Here is an 11,669-nt window from a genome sequence, read left to right as displayed (position 1 = left end):
CTGCCAGTCAGCGCCTATGGGGCAGACAAGAGAAGCCATGGCCTGAGAATTCAGGACACCGGGAACACCCGGAGCACCCTGGCCACTCTTTGCAGTTGCAGGGAGGGACAAATAGCCACTCCTGTGCTCTCCATAGTAGACTAACAGTAGTTGACAGCGATTCCTCAAACAGCCCAGAGAGCCAGCAGAAAGGAGTTTTGAACGCTCCCAACACGAAGAAGAAGTGATGTATGTCTGAGGTGAGGGATCTGCCAATTACCCCAATCGGGTCGTTACTCATTTGGTACGTGCGTTGAAACACTGCACCGCACTCCATAAATATGCACAGTTGTTTCGTGTCGGTTAAAATAATAATGAACTTTAAAAGGGAAGGACTTAGAGAAAGCTGAGCTGCAAGGGTTCCTGGGCCTGGAGCACAGCCTCCTAAGAGCACTTTCTCCCCTAATATCTGTACTTCATCTCCCCACCTTCCTCTCCTCACTTTTCTCTCGCTCTCCTTTTGTTTCAGCCCATGGATGGAAACCAGGCTCTGACACACACTAGGCAAGCATTGAGCACTGAGCTACACCACAACCCCATTTTACCTTCGTTTTTATGATGCCTTATCAGTCACCTAGGCTGGTTTGGAACTCACTACGTAGCCCAGGCTGGGATCTTCTTTTTGCCTCGGCCCCCAGAGTAGCTGGGATAACAGGTAGGTGCCGCCCTGTCCAGATGACATCTGTGCTTATATTTGTCTAGCATATTTGTTCAACTTTTTTTTTTATACTGATAGTGATTTGAAAGGGACACCTATGGTATGATAAGACTGTGGACCTTGAATAAGTGAAAACAACAGCAGCAACAACTTTATTGAGCACTAACGGACAACTACTTTTGCTTGCCTAGGGATCTGAGCTTTAGAAATGTTCATTTTTCCTAAAGGAGATGAGCACAATGTGAGGATGAGGTGGAAAATGCCCAGAAATCAAGCTGAGGGTTCCACCTTCACTTAACCACAGTGACAGAAAAAACAAAAACAAACAAAAAACAAAAAAAAAACAAAACAAAAAACAAAACAAAAACAAAAACAAAAACAAAAAACCCAATTAAGGCTGAACTCACATCTCCCACACTGCACTTGGTGCTATTTAATGAGCAGCCCATGTGTTACCTCAAGGCTTTCCATTTGCCTCTGTTAATAAGGAGCCCCCCTCTGTAGAGAGAGACTCCCTCATTCAACAGATGGGAAGACTGAGGAGCACAGAGAGGAGAGCGCCCCCTGGAGGCTCCCGGAACACCCCGTACATCCCCGTGGAATGCTTTCAATTGGTTACCGTCATTATTTCGGCCATCCACCCTGTGAACTATTAAATGAGAGCTTTAATTACAGTGAGCCGCTGATGCTCTTGGAAGATGAGGCAATTTGAGGATCTCGTCTCTGCATGGAGCAGCCTGCCTGGGACCTGGGACCCTGCAAGGAGTGGGCAGACACATAGCAGAGACACGGGCTTCTTGGAGAAGTCATGCTCATCTTCCGAAGCCAAACTCTTCAGCTCAAAGTGCAATCTTTTCTAGCTCAGAGTTTGGCTTTTGGAGTGGCAGCTGTTCCCATCCGAGCAAATCCCGAAAATCTGTAATTCTTGGAAACAATCACCGGTCCACAGAAAAGATGTGTTTACACAGAAACTTCTCTGCGCTCATCCTGAAGCAGTTACCTCTCTGCTCCCTGCCTCCTCTCCAGCAACCATTTTGGCTACTGTGCATCTTCGTGTTTGCCAAAGGATCCCAACTAAGGTCTTGTTTCAATAGGCTCTCCCTCAGATAGAGCCATATAATCCCCTGCTATTTGTCGCTCCTAATACTTTTTTTTTTTTTTAAATCAAATCGGTTCTCGGACGGTCAAGAAGCATCCGACTCCATTGACTCACCCATGTTCAGCCAAAAAGTCCCGTTAGTATCAATGCAGGTGGCCTCAGAAAGGGACCCTTTAAAATAAAACCATCAAACACGCAGCTCTAGACTCTTTCCTCCTCCCAGAAGTCTCCTGCCAGTGTGAGACTTCCTCTACTTAATATTTCAAAATAGTATTTGCAGCCCTAGCTGGCCCAGTGTCAGAAGTTCTCAACCTGTGGGGCTCGACCCCTTTGGGGAGTCTAAAGAACTCACATGGGGTCTAATGATCAGATATCGTGATCATTAGATATTTACATTACAATTCATAACGATAGCAAAATTACAGTTACGAAGTGGCAATGAAATAATTTTATGGTTGGCGGTTTCACCACAACCTGGGGAACTGTCCAAAAGGGTCACAGCAGTAGGAAGGCGAGGACCGCTGCGCTGTGTGACCATCCATCTGCTCACCAGGCATCCAGTCCTTGGATTTTTTTTTTTTTTTTTTTTGAGACAGGGATTCATCATGTAGCCCAGGCTGTCCTGGAATTGCCAATCTTCTTGCCCCATTCTCCCAGGCACTGAAACTATACTATATGCCTCCATGCCCCATACAAGGAATTCTTTATATTCATTCTTGTGGACAGGGCACAGCCAGACTTTAAGAAGAGAGAGGTGTACAGAACAAGGACTTTCCTCTCTTGGTGCTCACATTGACTGAGGAGAACAATTTGGAACATACCCAAGGAGGAAGACATGTAGAAAGCTTGGGATCATGGGGCCCCAGCTGCTGCCCTTGGGAGCTGCTGCCCTTGGGAGCTGCTGCCCTTGGGAGCTGCTGCCCTTGGGAGCTGCTGCCCTTGGGAGCTGCTGCCCTTGGGAGCTGCTGTTCTAGGCTCTGAATCTGCTGCACCTGTCGGGGGATAGATCCCTCCTATGGGTGTGTTAGCTTCCCGTGTGTGCCGCACAAAAACACTACAGACATGGTGACTTTGAATTACACACACTCTGTAGTTCTAGAGGCCAGAGGACTAACATCGGTGTCCCTGGGCATCAGCCGAGGTGGTGTCGGCTTGCCTTGCCCTCGTGAGGGCCCTCAGGAACAATCTATTCCTTGTCTCTTACAGCTTGTCACGCTGTTAAAAACCCTGTGTTAATAATGGCTTAGTCATTCCTTCTTCAAGGCCAGTATCTTCTAATCTTTCTCCTGTGTCCCGTGTGTGTGTGTGTGTGTGTGTGTGTGTGTGTGTGTGTGTGTGTGTGTGATCTGCCCTACCTTAACACCCTTTTCCCCTTAGACAAGATTTTATTCTATAGTTCAGGCTGGATTCAAACTCACAATCCTCCTGCCTCTGTATCCCAAGTGTGAGACTTATGGCTATTTTTATGGCATCCTTTGTAGTTAAGAGGCTCTATCAAAAGTCATCTTTCTATCTCATATCCCTGTGTCCCTGTAAGGTCCCCTGTAATGACCTAAAAGGGGAACCTATAGTGACCTCTGCTTACAGAACGACATTCTCAGATTTCAAGGCGTTTGACCTGCTGTTTTCTGGGCCCCGTCTGGCCGCCACACATGATTTCTTTTGTCACCGGGGAGAGGATGGTCTTTTCAATGTTCCCTTAAGTATTCATTGCACTTCCCTATTACTATTTGGTCACTTCCCGAGGACATGTGTTCTCCCTGCTAAGGAAGAGCCCTGGGGTCACAGACCGAGCTACGGGGCAGTGCACAGCCCACCTCCCTGGGGTTGACTGGAGACTTCTGAGTTCATCGTCACCTTACAGATGCACCACGTGAAGCGGATCCATTCACCAGTGCCTGTGTTCTGTGACCAGAAAGAGGCTCTTGAGTCAAACGGATGCCTGGGGTCAGTGCTGAAACACAAAAGAGATTAAGGGGACACAGAAAGGTCAGGGCAGGCCTGCTCCCACTGGTGATTAACCCAGCAGAGCCACAATGAGGCAGAAGGGCTGCCTAGGCTGCTCCTATCCCCTCCCCTGTGTCTGACTCTACCCTGCAGGAGACTTCAGGGTCACAGGACCACTGCAGAAATCACACTGATGTTCGTCCCAGGGACCAGCAGCTATGTACTCCAGCTCCAGGAAGGAAATTCTGCCCTGAAGTCAAGCAAAATCAATACCAGAATTACATTGCATTGGTATGCTAAACATTTCATTAACGATGCATACCCATAATAGTTCAGAAACTGTATTACCAATAGTCATTTAAAGTTGGGCATACACTTGTAATCTCAGGACCCAGGAGGCTGAGTGAGAGAGATCCTGAGTTCCAAGCTGGCACTGTCTAAAACAAAAATGTCCATTTTGCAGAGGAAAACACAGAGGCCTAGAATACTGAGGAGCTAGGGAGGCAAGATGGATGGATGTTAGGAGACATTCTACTTGTGTTGTGTGTAATGAGGAGAGAAAAGGTAAGGCCCAAGTCTCCCAGAATGCATCAGGCTTTGCCTGTCCGAGTGGGAACACTCAGAATATTTTCCCAAGCCATGTGTATCACTGGAGTTATAGACAATTCTAAGCTTCCCATCATGGGTTCTATGAAACAAACCCAGGTCTTCTGCAGGAGCAGCGCTCTCTTAACCGCTGAGCTCTTTCTCCACTCCACAAAAGAGTGGTCTGTAGATAAAGTTTCAGTCCAGAGTACTCATCTTCATCCCCCGCTGCATCAGGTTACTATAAAGAATCAAGAACATGGAAACCTGTCTAGGCAAGGTTCTGGCCAAGCTTGATTGTCCCAAGAGACTCCTCTGGTTGTAAGTCTCGGAGTCTAACGAGATGACAGGTTTTCATATCAGTTAACGTTCTTGTTTTTGTACCAAAATGTGGTAGAAAACAATGCAACTGGAGGTTTATTTGGTTCCTAGCTTCAGAGAGATGTCCGCTCATCATAGCGGGGAAGGCATCGCAACTGAGCAGGGAGCGGAGAATAAGACCGCAGACAGAGAGCAAACAGACCACTGAGAACCTGCCTCCAAAACCTTGCTTCCTCTCACTAGGCTGCCCATCCTAGCACAGCACCCCCAGCACAGCACCCCCAGCTGGGAACTAGGCATGGACTTTTCAGACTCAAACTACACAATGGTGGCTGAAATTTGGGACAAGAAGGGAATTTTCCCTGCTCACCCTCCCTCCCCACGTTGTGTCCATGTGCCTGAGAACTGACCTCAGGTCCCAAGACTAACACCAGGGCCATACTATGCTCTGCCTCACTGTGGTCTTAATGGATTAGAAATAGAGTGGACAGATACCTAACTCAGGCTGTGGTTTGCACATGATTTGGTGTTAAGGCAAAGATTTTGTCTAAGGACAATGTAGGAGAGCCATGTGTTTCTATCCTCTTGCCCTAAAAGGATGAGATAGCCTGTCTTCAGGAGACAGAAGGAGACAGAGGGAAGAGAGATGCCACTACCAGGCTGCATGTAGAGATGGCCGGACAGCCCTGACTGCTTTCATTCCCTTCAAGTCTATGACTCCTAACAACAGAGTCTGCTTCCTTCCTTAAACTGAAAGAATGGAATTCTGCTCCTTCGGGCTGAAGGAATTTGAAGTCCAGCAGCTTCTTAGCCTTGCGTGTGAAATTCAAGGCCTCCATAAGACGACCTCTAGGCATCTGTGGCCGGATCTGACAGACTTTGAAGTCATGGAGGGAAGGCCTCTAGGAGCTTTCTAAAAGGCATGGAGTCCAGGCATCCCATCGGGAGAAGGAAAGGGTAAGGGCCACCCCAAATCACCCCAAACAATGTAGCTCTCAGAAAGAGTGCGTTGTACTGAAAAAAGAACGTCGCCCACTGGGTGTGAACACTTCCGGCCCTGCACCCACCTCACTGACATGATCACAGTTCTCAGGGGTCCCAGAGGGACAACAGTGACAATATTCCCATTGAGATAGGGAACTAAGGAAAGGAGGAGACTTTGTTTTCTCCTTCCACAACAAATTACCTAGCCAGGAGGCTTCAAAAAGCAGATTTTTTTTTTCTTTTTGGTTTAGACTGGAATGCCCTTGAGAGGTTCTTGTGTGTGGAACGCTTGGTCCTCAGGACAGCAGTGTTCAGAGGTGGGACATTGAGAATAGATTGGATAATTGAGGCTCTGATGCCATTAATTTTATTTCAAAGCCTAATAGGCTATTTTGAGATGGGGAAGGAAGTCTGTGAGGGAATGGATTTGGTGGGTATATTTTGCCTTTAGCCCCATTCCCTCCTTCCCTTCTTCCTTCCCTCCCTCCCTCCCTCCCTCCCTCCCTCCCTCTCTCCCTCCCTCCCTCCCTCCTTCCTTCTCTTCCTCTCTCCGTCCTTTCCTCCTTTCCTCCCTCCCTGAGTCTTACCTGACTACCACCAAGTGTGCAGCTTTGTTTTAGCAAGTCCTTGTAGCAAACAACGGAGCCTGTAGACCCTGGACTAATGGGCTGGAGAGGTGGTTCACAGGGTAAAATCCTTGCTGTTCAGATCCCCAGCATCTTGTAAAGCTGTGTGTGGGCAGTAGCATGCATCTGTAACCTCAGAATTCTTGGGGCAAGGTGCAAGGTGGAGGCAGGAGAATCCTGGGAAGTTCACAGGCCAGCCAGCCTGGCATAGACAAACAACAGAGAATCTGTCTCAAGGTAAGGTGAAAGACAAGGACCGGCATATAAGATTGTTCTCTGACCTCAACACATGCTGTGCCATGCACATGACAGGATGCCCCCCACACACACATGCAAACACACACACACACACACCATGAAACTAGAAACCAAAATAACTCTTCCATTTTTAAAGATAGTTTCTTAATATGTATGTGTGTGAGTCTGTTAATATGTGCATTCACAGATCTGTGTGTGTCATGGATGTAAGGATATCTGTGGAAGCCAGAAGAGGGTATTGGATCCTCTGGAGCTAGAGTTATGGGCACCTGGAAGCTGCCTGAGTTTGTTATCCAAACTGGAAGAGCAGCAAATATTCTTAACCACTGAGCCTTCTCTCCAGCAACTAAATCAACCTCCCTCTCTCACTCCCTCTCTCACTCCCTCCCTTCCTCCCTCCCTCTTCCCCTCCCTCTTTTCCTCACTCTTATAATCTTCTCAGGTGTTTTGTCAAAGCAACAGAAATTTGACTAATGCACTTAGTTGTAGAAGCCCCAGCCTGGAATCAAGGTATCTCGAGGGCTCCACTTCCTCCAAAGACATGGTGGACAAGCCAAGCTATCCAGATGGTGTGGGCATTCCCTGGTTTGTGGATGGATCTCCCGGCGTCTTCTCATTGTCTCATCTCTCCTTATCCTCACCTCTTCCGTCTCTCAACAGAAGACCTTCGATGGGCCCACTTGGTCAATCATCGATTATTTTATTTATGGTTTATTCCATTGATTCTATCTATAAAGATCTCCATTCCAAATAAGGGCTCTTTCCACAGATTTTGAGGCTTAGTATGTTTCCTTTGTGGGAGGATCAGCATGCAGCTCACTGGAGCGAGATGACTGGCTGGTTTTCCCTAGAGAGAGGTTGGCTGATTGTCTTCTACATCCAGCAAGATGTCTTTGGAAGAACTGTGTAGAACCAGCCCAGTGGGTCTGCCGTGCTATTGTCTCTCGTAATAGATTCATCCAAGAGGATATAAGGTAGTGGGAGGAGAAGAGGGGAAAGACTCTTCCCACTCAGTGTGCTCCAGCTTGCTTTGGAGAACACATGCGTCTACTTTAATCCTGGGTCTATGGCTTTTTAAGGAGAAGCCAGCATGGAGATTGTGGGCATTCCTCTTCAGCCTGTCCCTTGGTTCCCATGCACATCAGCCCACGAGCCTTTGTTTTCCCTCAGGAAATGTGCAGGTGGTGGTGGACCTGCTGCCCAGACATTTGGAAGGGAGCCACCAAGGTTGGTGTCAGCGGGTCTGGAGGGTATTCTTTCTAGGGATGTGCCGGGGGTAAGGGCACGGAACTCCGGTCCTCAGCTGATGCTAGGACAGAAGAAAACACCTCTTCCGGGTGGTCCTTATGTCAACCCTGGAGGTCCTTGTTGGGCTGAGGGGATAAGGACAGGAACGCCATCCCCACTGTGCTTTCATTTCCAGAACTCCAGAAGTTGTAGATGTTGTGCTTTGTCGACCCGGACACCTTAGTCCTTCTGCAGGACCCACAAAGGGAATCCCATTGGGCCTTCATCTCCCACGTCTGTTTGATACACAGACTCCATGAAGAAGCTCCTCCTCAAGACGGTCCACACTGACTGTGCCAAACTGCTCCTTCCTCGCTCCCCACTTCGGCCCTTGGTCCATAAACTAAGGAAATGCACTTTTCTACCCAACCTGGAGCGAATCCGTAAGTGACATAGAAAGTTCAGTTTCAACACCAGCGAAAATTGAATTTATCTCGGAAATGCTTTATTCTTCCAAAAGCTCACTCTGGCAAAGTCTAATGTATAGAAAAGCATGAAATACTGGGGCTCCAGCCGCAGCAACTTCTTCAGCTACGCATTAAGCCGCAGGGTCCGAATCCAGCCTCGCTTCCGTCAACCACTCTCTTTAACTCAAATGCCCGTCAATGTCCCTGCTAAATGGGAGTCTTGAGCACATCGCATCTTATCATAATGTCACAAAACCCATAGAATTACAAATCAGGTTTAAGGCAGAAAACATGACAGGGAAATAAAAGTACACACAAAGTACATTAAGTATCAGTCTTCATTTATTCTCTGCGTGCCAGCCTACCTCTCAGCTCAGCCTCACCCTGCACACAGCTCAGCTTGCGGTAGCCTAAGATCCATTTTAGAGTGGACTGAAATATAAATGACAGTTCGCTCTGCACATGAACATAGACAACTGTATAAAATATTTAAATAAAGACAGGAAAGAACAGAGGATTGCCACGAAGCCTTTGGCAGACTCAGCCTTGGGGGAATTTAGCAGCTTGAGATTCATTACAAATTTCGTCTTTAATGTTATTTTTAGTTCAATATTTTGTAGCACTCAGAAGTAAATCTTGGTGTGCTGTCTTCTCTTCCCCTGGCTTCCTCTCCTTCGGTGTCTGATCCTTCAGTTTTACTGAACCCTAATACGGTTTCAATAAAATTGATTTGTGACGTCGTAATGCTGTTTGTTACGGCTCCTCTTTCTTGATGTAATGGGGGGGAGGACTGTTGAATGATTCGGCAGAGTGAGGAGGATCGCTCTTGATTGGAGAATAAATTGTCATGAAGCTAGAAACAGCCTGCTGCAATGTGAACTCTCCATCTCTCTGTCCCTCCTGCGGTCTCCCATCTTGAATTTCTGGCTCCGTGTTATGGCCCTGAATGCATCATCTGTCCCCTCTGAAGAGAGCTGTCACCAAAATAAAGACTCAAAGGAGACAAAGAGCCATGGGTTCTGAAATAACTACTGCTCAGTCGCTCTCTCAGCTCGGACCTCTACCTGTAAACCTCCAGTTGATTTGTAACTAATGTCCAGATGAACTTCTCAAAATGGCACCTGCCCCCAAGCCAGAGGTGGAGGGGACCAGTTACCCCTCTCCTGATTCGTTTGCAGGCTCCTTGGTCTTCCAGGGAATCTAGAGGGTCAAAACAATGCCTGCTTGGGGAAACAGATGGCCAGGTGAGAAGAGAAAGAACAAAGGTTGGTTTCCTGCCCATCTTGTTCCTAGATAGCAAATGGGCTGAATGCCTTCAAGGAGTAGGGAAAGCCTAGAGACTTCCTAGTGGTTTCCTTTGAACCAGACCAGGAGCTTCTTATTGGTGATATTGGGGATAGGGTAGGAGGCTGTATCCTGGCTTGGAGGAGGCAACAAAATAGTAAGGGGACTGATATTGGAGCTCAGAACAATCTCAAAAATGGATATTTAAGGGCCAGAGAGATGACAGTGTTTGAGAGTAACTGTTGCTCTTGCAGAAGACTTGGGTTTGGTTCTCAGCACCTAATCTTGGTCTCAAAGGACCTGATGCTGTCTTCTGACCTGCATGGCTACTGAACATACAGACACACACAGACACACAGACACACAGACACACAGACACACAGACACACACACACACAGACACACACACACACACACAGAGAGAGAGAGAGAGAGAGAGAGAGAGAGAGATTGAGATTTTAAAAATGAAGATTTTATCCAAATACCAGGTTGCCCATGCTTCCCAGATAGAGACTTCTCAGGTGTCCTAGTGTGATTTCTGTTGCTGCAATAAAGATCATGACCAAAGCTACCTTGGAGAGAAGAGGGTTTTCTTCCTTTACACGTTCCAGTTGCCACCCATCCCTGAAGGAAGTCTGTCTTCGTGCTCTAGTGTTGTGAGGAGACACCACGACCACAGCAACTCTTATAAAAGAAAGCATGCAGTTAAAGGCTGGCTTACACCTTCAGAGATTTAGCTCATCATCACCACATTGCAAAACATGGCAGCACACAGGCAGACATGATGCTGGAGTAATGCTGAGAGCTACAACCCGATCCTCTAACTGACAGAGAGATCCTGGGCTTAGCTTGGGCTTTGAAACCTCAAAACCACCCCCCTCCCTCTCCAGTGTCACATTTCCTCCAACAAGGCCACACCTCCTAATCCTTCTCAAACAGTGCCATTCCCTGGTAACTAAGCATTCAGATCTATGAGCCTATGGGGGGGCCATCCTTACTCAAACCAGCACAAAGTTTGGGCAGGAACCTGCTGGGCCCAAACCTGGTGGCAGGAACTAAACAGAGGCTATGGCCGAACACTACTCACTGACTAGTTCCTCATGAATCACCCATCCTGATTTTTTTAGGACCACCTGCCCGAGGGTGGCACAGCCCAGAGTGGGTTGGGCCCTCCTACATCAATCACAAAATGAGGAGCAGACTTTTCTACAGTCCAGTCTGATAGCAGAATTTCTCCACTGAGGTTTTCTCTTCCCAGAGGACTTCAGCTTGATGACAAAATACTATCAAACACAGCGGGCAGGCTCTTTTCTACATGACTTGTTTTTTTCTATGTAAAAATTAGCTCTGATCCAGGGATGGTGGCACCTGCCAATAATCTCAGCACTCAGGAGATCTCAGCGAGATGACCAAGAGTTTGAGGTCAGCCCAGTCTACGTAGTGAAACTGTCTCAAGAGGCAAACAAATGAAATGAAATGGCCTAGACCTCTTTTACTTTCACGGGGTTTCTAACAATGGAGCAACATCACCTCTTCTGACTTTCAGGTTATTTTTAACATATACAAGACAAAGGAAGGAACAGTAGCATAGGACTGATTACCTGGGAAATCCATAATTACAAAGCCTAACAGACTCATATACTTTGAGAGGAAAACCTTTGGATGTTTCAATGCTTGGACAAAAAGTAGATAATTCATGCTCAGTCAGGTGGCTGTTACTAGTATCTAATTTTTATGATTTACTCACATACTTCCCAGGATGCTGTGTCCATGGAGCCCGAGGTAGCAGAGAAGAGCAGGGCTCAGGCATGTGAGAAGAGCAATGGTTCAGGATTTCCTAGGACAGTAACACTGATGGTTGATGGGCCTCCGGAGTCTGTGGCCTGACTTTCTGACAAGAGAAATTACTGGATTGCAAATTGTCAGTAATGCTGAATTTATATTTCTAACTGCCTATAAAGCTAAGATAAACTGTTACAGTAGGGATGGGAAATGTCCCCCATGGGCTCCTGTGTTTGAACACTTGGCCCCCAGTAGGTGGTGATGTTTTAGAAGGGCGTAGGATCTTCTTGTTCGGGGCCTAGCTTGTGGATCTAGGACTGGAGGGGTGGGACAGGAGGGTGGTAGGGTTGGGGCTGGAGGGTGATAGGGGTGGAGCTGAGGGTGATAGGGGT

At 47.4% G+C, this 11,669-nt stretch overlaps 1 long non-coding RNA gene across 1 annotated transcript; it reads left to right on the top strand.

Moving 5' to 3' along the window:
- Positions 1-508: 508 nt before the first annotated feature.
- LOC148007331 (uncharacterized) lies at positions 509-9,367 on the top strand. Its single transcript, XR_015646339.1, has 3 exons — positions 509-694; positions 5,247-5,606; positions 6,960-9,367. It is a non-coding gene; the product is annotated as an uncharacterized LOC148007331 (long non-coding RNA).
- Positions 9,368-11,669: the final 2,302 nt, after the last annotated feature.

Source organism: Rattus norvegicus, chromosome 1, assembly GCF_021556685.1.
Source record: "Rattus norvegicus strain SHRSP/BbbUtx chromosome 1, alternate assembly SHRSP_T2T, whole genome shotgun sequence".
Classification (NCBI taxonomy): domain Eukaryota; kingdom Metazoa; phylum Chordata; class Mammalia; order Rodentia; family Muridae; genus Rattus; species Rattus norvegicus.
The sequence above is the reverse complement of the archived record's forward strand: the minus strand, read 5'-3'. Positions and strand labels throughout refer to the sequence as shown.